General features: G+C 38.6%; 1 pseudogene; it reads left to right on the forward strand.

The window, feature by feature from the left end:
* The first annotated feature begins 601 nt into the window (after positions 1-601).
* Positions 602-1,321, forward strand: LOC148755727 (serine/threonine-protein kinase MARK2 pseudogene; annotated as a pseudogene).
* The last annotated feature ends 16,337 nt before the right edge of the window (positions 1,322-17,658 follow it).

Below are 17,658 nucleotides of genomic sequence, written 5' to 3' on the forward strand. Positions count from 1 at the left end.
GTCCAGGAAGCTGATTTGTGGCGACCTGTCAGACTTTTCTCTTTTATTTTTTTCCTGTTTAGTTTTTTCTTTTTACTTTATACTTTTTCTCATTTTCTTTTTTCTTTATAACTTTCCATTTTCTTATTTTTGTTATTTTTTCTCAGTCTTCTTTTTTCCTTTTCTTTTTCTCAATTTTTTTCTTTGTTCTTTTCTCATTTTTCTCTATTTTTCATTTTTCTCTATTTTTCATTTTCCTTGTTCTTTTTCTCATTTTTTTCTTTAAAAGTTGTTTGTTAGCATTGTTAGTATATTTAGTACAGTTAGAATTATTTATTATCACTTGTTGGCATCATTAAAAAGCATATTTAGCATTGCTAGTATTAGTATCAGCATACTATAGTTAGGATTGGTTATTGGTATCGTTAGTAAGCACAGTTAGCATTGTTAGTATCAGCATAGTATAGTTAGTATCAGTTATTAGCATCGTTAGGAAGCATAGTTAGTACTAGTACATAATAAGCGTTGTTAGTACTAGTTCACGTACTTAGCATAATTAGTACTGTTTGTTAGCATAGTCAGCATTGATAGTATTATCTGTTAATGTAGTTAGCAGGTCACCATGTCTAATTACCTTGCAGCCATCTCTACTAATGAGGAGCCCGATATTGACCATCACAAGCTCCTGAACACCATTGGCCAGGGAAGCTTTGCCAAGGTGAGGCTGGCCCAGCGCATTCTGGTGGGGACAGAGGTAGTTGTCAAAGTCATTCACCAGCAGGGCTCCTGCAGACAGTTAGAATTTCACTGCCTGAGGGTGTTGAACTACCCAAATATTGTGAAGTTATTTGAGGTTATTGAAACTAAAAAAAAGCTGTATCTTGTTATGGAGCGTGTGCATGGATTGGTCATGCACAGTTACCTGACAAACCATGGCCGCCTGAATGAGAACAAGGCTCAAGGTATTTTCAGGCAGCTGGTATCTGCCCTGGAGTACTGCCACCAGAGGGGCATTGTTCACTGGACCCTGAAGCCAGAGAACGTGCTTCTGGATTTAGAATGGAATGCAAAAGTTATAGACTTTGGCCTGAGCAAAGAGTTCATCAGCTATCAGCTGAGCACGTTTTGTGGCACCCTCCCTTATGCCGCTGCAGAGCTCGTCTTGGGCCAAGACTATGACGGCCCAAAAATAGACCTGTGGAGCCTGGGAGTGCTGCTCTATAAGATGGTCACTGGGACCCTGCCGTGCATGGGAATAAGCTTCTATAAGCTACGGGAGCTGATACTGAGAGGGCATTTCCGAGTCTCCTCTTACATATTTTTGGACTGCCTAAGATCTTGAAGAAATTAATGACAGTCAACCCCAGCGACAGAGGAACGCTAGAAATATTAATGAAGGAGCGATGGCTAAACTTGGGCCAGGAGGAACTCAGGCCTTACATTGAACTACTCTGTGACAACCGGGACCCCTGGGTGACCCAGAGGATGATGAAAATGGCGTTTCAGTGGGACCATATCTATGATTCAATGGCACGCAGGAGTTACAACAGACTGATGGCCACGTACCCGATCCTCAGCACCAAAAAAACCCAAAGTAAAGGGCCTCACCATCAAAGTAAGGCCCTCCCTTTCCTCAGACGTGAACAGCCCTGGGTCTTCCCCAACCTGCAAGGTTCAGCCATCAGGCCAGAAGGCCAGAGAGCCAGCGAGTTCCTGGTCAGCCTGTTGTCGAAGAACGCCATTCCCAAATACCTCCCGGAATCCAGCACCAACATTCCCCAACCCAGCCCGGAATCTTGAACCAGCACTCCGCAACCCAGCCCAAAGCCAAGGACCAGCACTCCACAACCCAGTCCAAAGACGAGGGCCAGCACTCCCCAACACAGTCCAGAGTCAAGGACTGCCACACCCAGCTTAGCCCCCCAGTGTGACCCTTGGGGGTCCCGCTCCACCCACAGCACCAAAAGCAGCAGCAGCAGCAGCAGTAGTGGAGCCCCAGGGGAACAAACATGGACAACTCCCTCCATACTGGGCATCCTGATGGTGTGACCCCAGCCTCTTCCTCGGGCCACAGCCAGGGTTGTCAGAGGGTGGCTAGGAGGTTCTTGACCCTTATTTTAAGCCACCTCTGCTGTTGGCCATCCACCAAGAAGCAACGTGTCAAGTGGAACCAAGTAAAGACAATGTAATGCTTAAATGGTGGACAGCCAAGGCAGGGCCACAGTAAAATACTCTGGTAAGGTCAGCCACTCTTCCTGAATATTAAATGCTGAACTTGAAAATGCTGAGCACCAGGGAGGCTGGCCACATGGTGCGGGAGATCGGCCAGAGGCTGGACACAAACAGCTGTGGCTGGGAGTAGTGCAAGAAGTACATGCTGTGTAAAGGACTGGGTCTTGTGGATCATAGAGGAGTACAAACTGTCCCAGTGTTCTCTGCACCAGATTCAAATCAGAATGGTACCCTGGCATATGTGTGGCCTTAAGAAGCACCATACCTAAAATAGCTGGTGAGCTTGGAGGACAGCCTGGGCCCCCTGGGGGACAAGAGGAGAGGCTGCCCTCACTGCAGTTTCACCCCTCGCCCCCACCCAAGTGAATCTTCAGAGACTGGATTGTTCTCCCCACCCCTGCTCTTTTCTTCCATGTTTGTGGGGTATGGGTGGTTCTTATTAAAGTACTAGGTTTCTCAAATCATGTAATAAACCAATGCTCCAGAAAGATATCTCAGAGCCCTACACAGAATTGGGGCTTTGTCTCCTCCAGGTTGAGAAGCGTGTAGTGATGTAGTGCTTGGACTTTATCAGGACAACTAATGGAGAAATGACTGAAGACAATGATCACAGCAAGTCCCAACAGCAACGAATGTGGTTCCCAAGGGAACAAGCTGTGAGCCATAAGTTCCCCGAGGAGAGGGAACACCACACCTTTCAGGGCCACACAGAGAAGTACCAGGATCACTCAGGAGGCAGAGGGAGCAGGGGGATCTATGAGAGATTTTCCTTCCTGTGTCCTCGATTACGTCAGCAGGAACCATCTCTCTCCTCACCTACTGGCTTTGTTTCCTTCCCTCTGTTCTCAGATGGGCTTTCCCTTTATGGAAGAAAGGTGGCTTCCAACAGCCACTGGATGACATCATATCCCCTCATGACCCCAACAGAAATTGAGCTTCACTGGTCCCATGATTCCAACACGAAGGGCTGACCCCAAGGACCTGATTCTTATCTTTTTTTTTTTTTTTTATGGAAGGTAACTTTGATGCCTATCTAAGTAACCATTGACTAACCCAAGGTCACAAAGATTTTCTCCTGTTTCTTCTAGAAGTTTTAGAGCTTTAGGCCTTACATCTGAGTCTACGATCTATTTTAAGTTCATCTTTGTGTATGGTTTAAGTGAAGGTTTCTTTTTTTTTCCCCTATGGTAAAAAATTGCCAACTGTTCCAACACCATTTGTTAAAAAGACTGTCCTTCCTCCCACTGACCTGCCTTTGTACTCTTGCCCCAAATCAGTAGACCATAAATGTAAGAGTTTATTTCTGGAGGCTAAATTTTGTTCCATTGAGCTATATGTTTTTCCTATACCAATACTACAGTTTTAGCTGCTATGCCTTTATTTTGAGTTTTGAAATTGGGTAGTGTAAGTTGTCCAAATTTGTCCTTGTTCTTTTTCAAATTTGTTTTGGCTATGCTAGGTCCTTTGCATTTTCATGTATATTTAGGATCAGTTTGCTAATTCATACTAAAAAAAAATGCCTGTTGATATGTTGATATGGGCAGTGTTGAGTCTATAGTCCAATTTGGGGAGAACTGTCATTTTAACAATATTGAAAGTTCCAATCCATGAACATGGGATAGCTCTCCATTTATTTAGATCTTAAATTTCTGTCAGCAATGTTTTTCAATTTTCAGTGTAAAAGACTTACTGTTTTGTTAATTTTTTTCTGAAGCATTTTATTATTTTGTAAGTTACTATAAATGGGTTTGTTTCCTAATTTCATTTTTGGATTGTTTGTTGCTAAGCCATAGAAAAACAACAGGTTTGTGTATAATGATCTTTTATCCTGGATATTTGATGAACACTCATATTAGTCTTGGTAGCATATTTGTAATTTCCTTAGGATTTTCTATGTAGGATCACGTTATCTGCAAACAAAAACAGTTTTATTTCTTCCTTTAATTTCTTTTTCTTGTTTGATTTCACTCGTTAGAACCTCTAGTATGAAGTTTAGTAGGAGTGGTAAAAGCATTCAGTTAACTACTAAGAGATTATTATTATTAATTAATCATGTGAGTATTTTTGATCCTTTATTATATCAATGTAGTACGTTACATTAAATTGATTTTTAGATGTTAAAACAACCTTGTGTTTGGGTGATGAGTCTCACTTGGTCATTGTGTGTGTGTGTGTGATATTGCTAGATTCAGTTTGCTAATACTTTCTAAGTTTTTGCGTCTATGTTCATGAGGAATACTGACATGTTGTTTTCTTTTCTTGTGCTATCTTTGTTTGGCTTTGGTATCAGAGTAATAGTAACTTCAAAAAACAAGTTGGGAAGTGCTTCTTCCTCTTTGATTTTCTGAAAGAATTTGTCTAGAATTGGTATTATTTCATCCTTCAATAGCTGATAGAATTTACCAGTGAAGCCATCTGGAACTGAGATTTTCTTTGTGGAATGTTTTTAGTTGCTATTTCAATCTCTTTACTTATAATTTTATTCATATTTTCTACTTTTTCTTTTGAGTCAATTTTGGTAATTAATGCCTGTCTGGGAATTTGTCCATCTTATCAAGTTGTCTAATTTGTTGGCATGCAGTTATATAATATTCCCTTTATATTATTTTTCATTTCTGTAGGATCAGTAGTAATACCTCTTCATTTGTTCTTGATTTTGATGATTTGTGTCTTTTCTTCCCTCTTTTTGCTTGGTCAGTCTAACTAAAGTTTTATTGGTTTTCTTCATCTCTTCAAAGAACCTACTTTGATTTCATTGGTTTTCTGTATTGTGTTTTTGCTTTATTTCAGTGATTTCTACTCTTTATTTCCTTCCTTTTGTTTGCTTCAGGTTTAATTTGCTCTTCTTTTACTTGTTTACAGTAGAAGCTTAGATTATTGACCTGAGAACCTCTTTTCTAATACAGGTATTTAAACCTATAAATTTCTGCCTAAGTACTACTATAGCTGCATCATAGTTTTGGGTATGTTGTGTTTTCATTTTCATTCAGTTCAAAATATTTTGTACTGTCCCTTTTGATGTCTTAGTTGATCCATGAGTTATTTAGAATTATGTCATTTAATTCCCAATATTATATTTGGTGAATCACCAAATATCTTTCTGTTATAGACTTCTACCTTAATTCTTTTATGGTTGGTTTCAATCATTTTAAATTTATTAAGATTTGTATTACGGCATAGCATATAGTCAATCCTGGGAAGTATTCCTTTTGTACTTGAAAAGAATATGTATTATGTTGTTGTTGGGTGTAGTGTTCTATAAATTTCATTTTAAGCCATTTAGGTCAAGTTTGATAGTATTTGCTCAAGTCTTCTACATCTTTGATCATTCTCTGTTTATTTTCTCAATTATAGAAAGTGAAATTTTGAAATCTCCATTCCTGATTAGTGAATTTAACATTTCTTCTTTCCTCCTGTTAGTTTTTGGTTCATGTATTTTGGGGGCACTGTTCTTAAATATGTATACCTTTATAACTGTCATATCTTCTTCTAGTGATTATTTTATCATTGTAAAATATCCCTCTTTGTCTCTAGTAATACTTTTTGACTAAAGTTTACTTTGTCTGATATTCATGTAACCTCTCAAACTTTCTCTATCTTTTCACATTTAGTTTATTTGTGCCTTAACCCTCAAGTGTATTTGTTGCAGACATCATATTGTTAGATCTTGCTTTTTCATCCACTCTCTGCCTTTTGGGTGTTTAGTACACTCATATATAATGTAATCATCTATTTGGATTTACATTTTGCTATTTGTTTTCCATGCGTCAAGTCATTTTTGTTCCTGTTTGTGTTAAATAGAGATTTTCTAGTGTGTTATTTTAATTCCCCTTTTTATTTTTTAACTCTCTTTTTAAAGCTATTTTCTTAGTGATTGCTCTAGGGGTTACAACATGACTCTCAACTTACAACAATCGACCTCAGTTTGATTCTGACTTAATTCTGGTAAAATATAGAACGTTTGTTTCAATGTAGCTCTATTTCCTCACTCCTCCTTTATGTTTTTATTGCCACACATATTATATGTACAGTCCTCATTGGTAGGCTCTGCAACTTTAAGCAAAATGACATATAATGAAACTAATTTTACCAGAGGCTAATTGACACAAACAAGAGTTAAATTCCCATAGTACCTCATCAATGTCATAACAAAATGATGCTGAACAGAACAATGTTATTTGAGACCTGCTGTGTATATAGCATAAACCCAACAATGCAGTACTATAATTATTGCTTTATACAATTTTAAATTTTTTTGAAGAACTTAGGAGACAAGAAAAATAAATTTGTACAATCTTTTATATTTACCCATATCTTTGCCATGTCTAACCCTTAGTTTTATTTTCCTCCACTATGCGCTCTACCACAATCTTCTCTTATAACTCCCTCAAAGTGGCCCAGCCACAGGATAACATGGTGCTACCACAGAAAATATCCTGAACTAACTGTTGTCCCGAAGTCAGACTTCTGATATAAATTCTGAAAGGAATAATCTTTTACAAAAATGATTCAAGTACCATTTTCCTAAATAGTCTCTCCCTAAAAGCAATCTTCCTATGTAAAATAAAAGAGCATTTTAGCCTATTGTTTCACATTCTTCTGTTTTGAGGGTAACTTACTACAACTCATTAACCTCATGCTTGAATGGTTGCTAATTTATTCCTTCCCACAGATATTCTTGGCATTTGCTGTACATTTCTAAAATCTATATGCTTCCCTTTACCTCTCAATGAGCTTCATTTCCTAGGTAAGATTACTTGGAATATTCTTCCTAGATATTGTTGAATGAGGGGGTTAGCAAGAGGATAGCTTCCTAGCCTGAAGCAACTGAACCGAGACTTAAATCTATATTCAATACCACCCTAGAAAAAAATCCTACATTCAACCTGTTTCAACTCTGAGATAATTAATTGAACTCTTAGACTTCTAAGTTTGCATTCCAAAAAGAACAGTAAAATAATTATTCTTGGACCTGTTAAAACATAACTAAATATTCCATTAAGATATAATTATTGTTTCAGGACATTACTAAGAAAATATTCCAGTATGTCACGTTTGTTTAATTGTATGTATAAGCCTATGTATGCAATTGCTTCATAAACACATATTTTCTTTCTATTTTTTGTTGTTGTTGTTGTTCATGCTGGTAGTTTGTAGTTCCTTAAAATACTGTCCATGTAGCTTCTCACTATTTAAAAACAGGAATATAATGTTTATAGGTATGAGATCTGTGACAATAGGATTTGCTTAATTCACAGTTAGAAAGGAAAGAAGAAAGGAAGGAAAGGAGGGAGGGTGAAAGGAAGAATGAAGGAAATGAAGGAGATAAAAAAAACAAACAGGAAAATATAAGCTAAGAAATGCTTAGAGTTGGAAAGAAATAACCTGTGTCTGAATCCTTTGCTTGATCTAATTATTACCTGAGAGAGCAAAATCCTAGAGCCCTGCAGAGAAGGAAGTATAGAGAATGGAGTTCAGAGGAAAGTCTAAAGAAATTGTATATTAGTCACCAAGGTGCTTTAATTAAAAAAGGTAAAAAGGACATTCTTCTCCCTCTAAACAAAAGGTCCATTGAAATGGATACTAATGATATCTTCAGGAAAATAGAAAGGGTTTGATGCGGAAAATAACTAACATCCTACACAGTAATATTTTGTTATTGGCAAACAGAAAGCAATAGTTCAGAATTTATCAAGCTTATCAGTTCCACCTAATTAAGAGTATAGCCAGAGGGTATAGTAAACAAAACTCTAATAACTCACTTCTTAGCTCCTGGCCCCATTGAAATCTAATATCCTTCTTGAAATGTGCTTGGTGGTCTCTGCTCATCTTGACCTTCTTCTGAAAGGCACCTCTGTGGAAACACTCTGCTCTGTTGAGGCCAAGGATGAAATTATTTAGAGATTATATTCTTGTTGTCTATGACAGACTCTTGTCTCCAGCCAGCATATAGCCAGAGGATGCCTGAAATTTGTAGGTGATTCTTCCAGGAAAAAGGTATATAGACCTGAAAGAGGATTGTTTAAGAACTTCTATTTCTATTGCTGCCACCAACTCCATTCGTTTCAAAATGAAGTGCTATATTTTTCCAGAAAACCTCTCCTCTCAAGTTAGAAGATGTTTCAGCATGAAAATTACATGTGCATCAGGGTGCTTGGATGAGGGTTGAGAAAGGTTCTCTAAAGCTAAAATTAGAAACAGTGGAAATATTTGGTGAATGAAAATCCAAAGACCTTCAAGCTCCTTACTTCTCCTCATCTTCTGCCCCTGCTTCAAAGTCTCTATTTTTTCCTTTGACAGTCCTTTCTTCTACCTTTTCAGTCTATAGTCAGAGAGGAGGGTGTTTGCATCTCTCCCAAATCCTTATGTTGAAGCCCTCAGCCCCCAATGTCGTGGTGTTTGGAGATAGAGCTTTTGGGAAGTAATTAAGCTTAGATGAGCTAATGAAGGTGGAACCCTCATGGTGAGAACTGAAGGAGAACAGGGTCCCCTCTCTCCTCCCTATGTGAGCACACAGTGAGAAGGTAGCCATCTGTAACCCAGGAAGAGAGATCTCACCAGAACCCGACCATGCTGGTACCTTGATCTCAGATTTCCAGATTCCATAACTCTGAGAAAAAAATGTCTGCTATTTAAGCCACTCAGTCTGTGAAATTCTGTTCTGGCAGTCCAAGCAGACTAAGAAAGAGAGATGCTGAAAAAGGGATGGTCATTCTCAGGCCATATCTCTGTGTCATATTGCAATAAGGGCAGCCAGAGGAGCCAGCAGCCAAAAGAAGCAAGGCAACATGAGTCAGGCAGGCAAGACATCTCTGCCAAGAGTGGATATGACTAGAAGGGCCAGGTAGATAAGTGAGTCAGAAGCAGGAAATCCACTTCTCAAAGGAAGTGAATGCAGGGAGGGCGCAGAGATGAGTGAAAAAGGTGAAGGGATTAAGAAGTACAAATTGCCAGTTATCAAAAATAGTCGCGAGGATGTAAAGTACAGCCTAGGGAATATAGTCAATAATATTGTAATTATGTATGGTGTCCGATGGGTATTAGACTTATTGAGGTGATCACTTCATAAGTTATATAAATATCTAATCCCTATCTTGTACACCTGAACTAACATAATATTGCAAGTCAACTGTAATTAAGAATAAATTTTGAAGAAACCCAAAAAAAGGAAGTGAATGTAACAGGGAATATGCAAATGCTGGGCCTACCCAGTGATAAGTCAGTGGGTACTCTTCAGCCAAGAATTCAAAGAATTGGAGAAAGGGACCCAGAAGATGGGAGGATTAGAGGCTGACACTGATTGGGGATAGAAGCTGTGTGTACTCAAAACATCCTGGACCTGCTTCTCAACAAAGCCGTCAGGGTCCTACACTCCATGGTTTGGGATCCTCTACAGCGCCCTTACATTGTAAGTAACCTAATAAATGATTCTTGGGAGTGGGCTTGGCGGCACACGAGGAGGTGATAACTTGGAATTATAAACTCTAGAAACTCCCGAGGTGAGAGAAATGAGAGATTATTGAACCACCCTTAGTTACGCAGATGAGGAAACTGAGATCCCAACAAACGAAATATTTCTCCCCTAGGGTTACACTATTAAGAGTTACAAAACTCGTTAAATTATAAAACTTAATGCCCACTCCAGCACTTCACACACTACCTCACAATATCTTCCCTTACGTAATGTCTGGAGACTATTACACATCACTTTGGCTTAGAACTCTGCATAGTCTCCAGGCACAATCTTGCCTCAAAGAATAATTCCTTAATGGAGAAGTCCCTTGGGGCTAAATTATGGAAGATCGAGATGAAAGCTTATGCAATTGGGGTTTGTCCTGTAGGTCAAGTTTCTTCATATGAAAATGTGAAAGGCCCCTAAAAATTGAAAGTAGAGAGTGCACACGTGTGCAAGCATGCACACACATTTTCCAGGGAACAGCTTTAAAAAAAAAAAAAAATTCTCTTATAGGTAAGGAACCATTGTTGTAGATCAAGGCAAGTTTTTAAAGAACATTTTTAAGCTGGAGAATGTCAGGACCCAGAGTCTTTTCTCCTGGATTACAAAGAAGTTGGGGTTCTGCTCCTAAAGAACTACTTTTAACAACCATCCTCACTTAGTTTTAGAGAAGCTAGAATTTTTTTTGGTCTCTTTTATCCTCTCAAACAAATGAACTTGTTACCTTACTAAGTGTTGGAAACTGTAAGCAAATGCTTCTAGGAATGTAAGTCGCATCCTTCCTGATTGGAGCCACGTCACCAAGATGTCCATGGGGCCGGGTATGTCAAGGAAACTGCTCTGGGAAGGCAGAGGAGAAAGCAGAGTTTAGAGCTTGCCTGATGTCCTGGGAAACCACACTCCAGGACCCGGGCTGCTACCTGTCATCTGCGTTTTCACCAGATGTGACAGGAAAGTTTCCGCTTCCTAGTCCATCTGCAAGCCTTGCCCTCTGCAAAATTTAAAAGTAGAAAAAGTTTGCCTGCCTTCATCTCTGCAAACTTTCTGGCTTTGGGCTTCTAAAAATTGAGTCTGACAGCTAAGTAGTTTGTGGTTTTCACATCATATTGCCTGTCTCACTACAAAATCCTTCTTTTAACCAAGCCCTTGCCTCCTGTTTTATTGACAGCTCCAGCTCTTCCTTTCTGTCACTTCCATGCTGAGAAGCGGATTCACAATCGGACCTGGGACACTTGTGCCTTTGGAAATATATATCAATGTGTTACCCCTCCCAGGGTTGCTAATGTGGAGAATTTACCTCTAGATGTAGAATAAAAGGGTTTATGAGGGGGTAATATTGTCAGTAAACTACTTGGAGAGGTAGGGACATTTTCTGAGTGTTTAAAATCATATCAGAAGGTCCGCCTGTAGGAAAAAGCTGCCTTGCTCAGACACACCTGTAAGCTGGGCTACTGGGAATTTTCCCGGAATACAAAACAATGTTTAGAAGGAAAGTGTAGAACCCTGACTCCAAAACAGTTACACAATAATCACCACAAAATCTCCTCAAATGTGTATTTTAAATCTGTTGACAATTCTTCTCTAAGTACTATCGCGTTTCCCCAAAAATAAGACCTAGCCAGACAATCAGCTCAAATGAGTCTTTTGGAGCAAAAATGAATACAAGATCCAGTCTTATTTTACTACAATATACGACCGGGTCATAATATAATAAATATAATAATATAATATAATATAATATAATATAATATAATATAATATAATATAATATAATATATATAATATAATACCGGTCTTATATTAATTTTTGCTCCAAAAGATGCATTAGGGCTGATTGTCCAGCTAGGTCTTATTTTCAGGGAAACACAGTAGTGTGGATGAATCAATCTACTTAGCACTAAAAAGAAAAGGTCTGAAGAAGAAAATTTCACTTCTACAAGAAAACGTTTATTTAAAAAAAATGCAGATGTTGCTTGGCCCACACTTCCAACCAGGCATATATCAAATCCTTTTACACCACAGCTCCCACAAGGAACGCTGAGAAGCCAGGAACTGTGGGCTCATTTTTCATATAAGCCAGGGAATGGTTTTAAATCCCTTTCACCCAACTTGCAGAAGTCCTGCTAATGTAAACCATACTCTTTTTGAGTTCGGTAAATAGCAAATACAAAATAACTAAGCCTTTTCAAAAATATTATTCCTTCACTAACCTTGAGAGCAGGGAATCAGAATACAATTTTGAACCCTGGAAAAGCCCCAAGCCAAGCCCCACATCATTCCCTTTGGTCACTGGGGAATGCTAATCTTCACCGGGATTGTCTTTTTTAAAATGGCAGCATTCTACCACCCCCATTTTAAATCTGACATGGTTATTCACATGCTGTGCTTCATCCTGGCCTGAGAGCATTGCCAACTTTTCTGTTCTTCTAAAGGCTGAGCAAGTACAGCTTACAAAAATTCACTCTGACAGAGGACTTCAAATCACATTGTATGTCTTACTGTAGAATTCTGACATTGTAATCAATATGTAATGTTTCTGTGAAATCTAATTTTGACCAACTGGTTACAAGCAACATGCATTATAAAACAGGAAATGCCATAATTCAAATAGACCATTTATTCGTATTCTGCATTTCAGAAAATTCTTGATGGGATTGAGTTTTTCCAGTCCTCTGCATCCATTGATCCACTGTGGGACGTGCAAAGGCCCTTTCCTGGCTTTAAATTCCATTATCATGACAAGGGACTCAAAAGCCTGCCCTTCCCCCCAGGGAAGTGGGAAAACACTCTAAAATGATCTTGAGTGTTCCTGGACTCAAGATAGTGGAGTCAACATGGTTGTGGGCCCTTCTCCTAAAAATAATCCCTTAAACCACCCAAAACAACAAAGACATGAAAACATAAAATCTCTGTTTAATGAGCCCAGAAGGTGTCTGTAATAGAAACAACAATATAAAAAGACAGAAGATGGAGGAATGGTAAATACTTTGCAGAGGAGGGAGGATTCAAGCTTAAGTGTTGGTAGGAATGACATGCTAAGAAATAAGCCATTTGGCAGGTTAGAAATCCAGAAAAGCTCAGGCTTTGAAGACATCAGTTTCAGTAAGAATGAGATACATATGAGATAGGAGATAAAGACAGGAAATTATTTGGAATTCTGTATGAGAAACAGGTTGACCCTCTTTTCTTTCTCAACCTCTATTGAGGAAAAACCTCCCAAATGGAGAAAACAGTAAACAAATTCTGCCCCCTTCCCTGGGAAAACAACTCAGAGGAAATAAAAACAATGCAGAAAACAGAAGAAAAACTTCAAGATATTGCATAAATGAAACAAGAATAAGGTGCTATTTAACAATTATATTATCACATTTAAGAGCTCTTAGAAGTTAAAATTGGGGGGGGGCCAAACTTGTAAATTCAATAAAGCAATTGGATGATAAAGCAGACTTTTAAAAAAAAATGTTAAAGGTGGACAATAAGAAAAAAAGCAAGAAAATTAAGGGTTAGACAAGACTGTCCAACACCCAAATAACAGGAGTTCTAGCAAAAGAAAACAGAGAAAGCATTAGGGAGAACAATATAATAATACAAGGCCAAAGTCTACAACTAAACTAAACAAGCTGAATCTCCAAGTTGAAAATGTCCATCAAGTGAATTTTTTAAAAAACATGACCCATATCCAGATATATTATCATATTTCATAACACTAGAAACAAAGAACAGACCTAAACACCTCTAGAGAGGAAACCTAGGTTACACACAAAGGAGCAGAGTCAGAGCAGCACTGGGCCCAGTTAGTCTGCTCGGGCTGACATAACAAAATCCATCAACTTAAACAACAGAAACTTATTTTCTCACAGCTCTAGAGGCTGGAAGCCGAGATCAGTGAGAGCTCTCTTCCTGGCTTGCAGACAGCCACCTTCTTGTGGTGTCCTCACTTTCTTTTATGCATGTGGAGAGAGAGCATGCTCTCTGTCTTCTTTTCCTTATGAGATCACTTAATCTTAATTACCTCTGAAAAGCCATGTCTCCAAGAACAGGCATGTTGCAGCATAAGGCTTCCACATCTGAATTTTGGACAATTTAGTCTACAGCAGGCAACTCAACATCGAAATTAGAAACTAGAAGATAATGGAGAAATACAGGGGCAACACCTGACAGATTATAATTCCTTACAAACAGCAACACTATTCAGAGGAGACTCTGCAGTTACAAAATGTGACATCTGTCCACCACAAATTTACATAACAAAGGAACAAAGCCTTCAAACATGGACTTAATTTTTTATAAAGTGATATAACTCAAGTGAGAGGCGAGGGGGGCAGAGAGGAAGGGGAGGTATAAGAGCTGAAATACTATGTGTTAAGAAAGGAACTCAGTAAAATCTAAAATAGGTTGATCAGGTATAACTTTACAGGTTGTGGCAGATACACTCTAAGGTGACCCCAGTGTGTCATCCTTGCACACTCCCCACAGGTGAGGGCAGAAACTGTGACTGGTTTCTAGCTAACAGAATATTGCCAAGGTGAAGTGATTTTGCAGGTGCAATTAAGGCCCCAAATCAGTTGATTTCAAGGTAAACGAAAAAGGAGATTATCCTTGCTGGACCTGAATTAATCAGGTGAAAATCTTGAAAGAGATTTTCTGCTGAAAGAAGGGACGGGGCCAGGCAGAAAAGAACATTAGTTGGCCTTGAGAACATGAAAGCAGGCCATAACCCACAGCCAGCAAGAAAAGAGGGACCTCAGTCCTACAACTTCAAGGAACTGAATTCAGCCAACAAACACATGAGCTTGGATGATAATTCTGAGCTCAAAAATGGAATGCAGTGCAGCTGACATCTCGGTTGCAGCTGTGTGAAGCCCTGAATAGATGCTCCTGACCTACAGATACAATGAGCTAAGAAAGGTATGTTTTGTTAAACCATTGAGTTTACTATGCAGTGGTAGAGTTAACCCTGGAATGAGTTAAGACTTTGGGAGCTGTTGGGATGGAATGAGTGTATTTTGCATGTGATAAGGACATGAATTTGGGGGATCCAGGGACAGAATGCTCTGGACTAAATGTGTCTATGTTCATTCATATGTTGAAGCCCTAATCCCAATGTGGCTATATTCAGAGACGGGGGTCTCTAAGAAAGTAATTAATGTTAAATGACATCATAAGGGTGGGGCCCTGGTCCAACTGGATTAGTGTCTTCATAAGAAGAGACACCAGAGAGTTTACTTTCTCTCCATGAGCATGTGCACACCGAGAAAAGGCCATGTGAGAATGAAGCGAGAAGGTGACTGTCTGAGAATCAGGAAGAGAGTCCTCACCAGAATGTGAACTGGCCAGAACCTTGTTCTTAAACCTTTAGCCTCTAGAATTGTGAGACAATAAATATCTGCTATTTAAGCCACTAGTCTACAGTATTTTGTTATGGCAGACCAAGCAGACTAATACATAGTCCAAGGCTCAAGTGTGTTTTGTAGTCGAATATAATAATTTTTAAGTTCATTCTAGTTACCTAAATTTAAGAAGTTCTTTTAACACAGAAAATACACTTGCTTCCTGGATGAGAGCAAAGAAAACAAGATCTTCCTTAATATAGTACATAAGTACAACTTAAAATTGCTATTGCTAGGTGAATACACATGTATTGAGAAAATTAAAAGAACAGGGAAATGAACACAACAAAGCAATTATCTGATAAGGATGTGTTCTAACAGTTTCATACAAGGATGCTGATTGTAGCATTACTTAAGGTGAAAAATACAGACAAGCCAAATGTCCAATAATTAGAAGATTAGAAAAATTATGTCAGAGCCATGCAATGAAATATTATGTAGTCATTTAAGGTAATTTTTAGAGACATAATTAACACTGTAACAAAACATTAACAATATCATTAAGGGGAAAATACCCCAAAACAGTATAAGCAATACAATTCAAATTGGGAGTGTGTGTGTATTTATGAATGATATGTCAAAATGTCAATGGTTATCACTAAATGGTAGAATTAGAAGTAGTTTTATTTTCTTATTAGGGTTTTTCTGCATGTGCTAAATATTCTATAATAAACATTTTGCAATATATATATATATATATATATATATATATATATATATATACACACACACTGGGGGTGCCAAAAAATGTATACAAGTGGACACTTTGATTAACGTTGCTCAAACAGTAGTTCGCCATAATCAGAAGTGTCTGGCTGCTGTTGGTAACCACTTTGAGCACCTCTTATAGTTGCACAAGTCAAATGTGACTTGTATTCATCTTTTGTTATTGGTACATATTGAGTATTACAATTTTAACACAGTTTTTTTCCTTTCTTAAAATGTGTATACCTTTTTTTGGATATTTATATATATATATGTGTGTATATATATGTATATATATATCACATTATGATTATGATAATTTTGCTCTTATTAGTTCTCAGAGAATTTAACAAGTTGGTTCCTATATTTTAATATAGCAGATAAATCCTGAGTTTGCAGCTCTATCTAGCACACTATCTTCTTTTAACAGATGAGAAATGCCAGTGGGCTCTAAATCTTGCTAATCACAAAAGCAAAAGGAGTGGTGGTCACGAGCGATACAACGGGAAGTGTAGGAATCCATTCTGAGGCTCTGAACAGAAGCTGCAGAGCTTCTGCTGCACTAGGCTGCCCCCCATGTCTTTGCCCCCCACATAGCAAATTCTTCTGCTGTGAACTTCCTCGTTCCTCCAGGGACCCTAAGGGTTTGGGCAATGTTTTCTTCCCAGGATTAAATGGAATTCCCAAAGGAGAAGAGAAATGTATACCCCAGCTCTCCTAGCCTTCCTGTCTCACTCGTCCCGTCTCTTCCCATTCCTTCTCCATGTAGCAAAGGACTCACTTCACTGAAAGAGGGTGACACTTGACTCTCCAAGCAGTGAGTAAACCACCTCTAAGTGGAGAGCTGAGAAGTGTGTGGGCAGAGCCCTCTCAAAGGAAGATGTCCCCAGGAGCTGGCAAAACTGTGAAACCGTAGTGGTAATAATCAACTTGTTTTTAAATTTTCTCTCACCAGTGTTAGCTGAAACTATTTCAATAACCACAGATTTGACTCATTAATTCACAAAATTATCAAAAATGTTGATACCATTTTGATAACCATTAAAAACCATTTAGCCTATTAACAAAGGAAGGTAAATGGTGTGGACAATAATTGATAAGCCTGCAGTCAATTGGAAGTGGTGTTTTTTTAATCTCACAAGTAAGGAAAGTAGATATATTATAATAAGTGTTACTCTAAAGCTTCTGTGTGAACCATCAAATGAATGATATCTTTCTCTAGACTTTCTCACCAGTGTCCCCACACCGCCCACACTTGGGACTATCTCTTTCCAATCCACCTGGAGACCAGGAATCCTACCGTGGAAATGCCTGGCAAATAATTCAAGTGATTGGGATGTGGGAGTGATCAATGTATTGCATCTCAGGTGCCTCGGGAGCTATTCAGATAACCCTAGTGAGCACGGTGATCTTCTCTCCTCACACCCATTTCCCGCTCAACTCCCCCTCTCGCTCTCTGACCCCCAATCACCTCTTACCAAGCAGCAACCTTAACTAAACTTGGAGCACCTGTTCTCATACATGGGATGGAAAATTGCATTGAGTTGCAGAAAAAATGGTTATGGGCAGTTCTTTAGCAAGCTCTGCCCTCACTCCAGTCTAAATCACAGCAGCATATATTATTGCAGTCTTTCAAGGTGACGGGTGAAGGTCATGCCCTCTCTCAGAAGAAGGCCTCAAAATGCAGAGACTGGATATGTGTAGCTGGCAAAGCACATTGAATTGATCTAATGTTTATTGACAAAAGTCTCCAAAATCAAAGTTCAATAAAAATGGTTTAGCTGGTAGGGATATACAGATGATAAAGTAAAAAGGTATTATATGAGTTTGAAAAGGTTGAGAAGCACAGCAGCATTGCAACTCAAATTAAACAAAAGAAAATCTAATAAGAACTCA

Source organism: Rhinolophus sinicus, chromosome 14 (assembly GCF_057876585.1).
Source record: "Rhinolophus sinicus isolate RSI-liver-muscle chromosome 14, RSI-T2T, whole genome shotgun sequence".
Taxonomy (NCBI): Eukaryota; Metazoa; Chordata; class Mammalia; order Chiroptera; family Rhinolophidae; genus Rhinolophus; species Rhinolophus sinicus.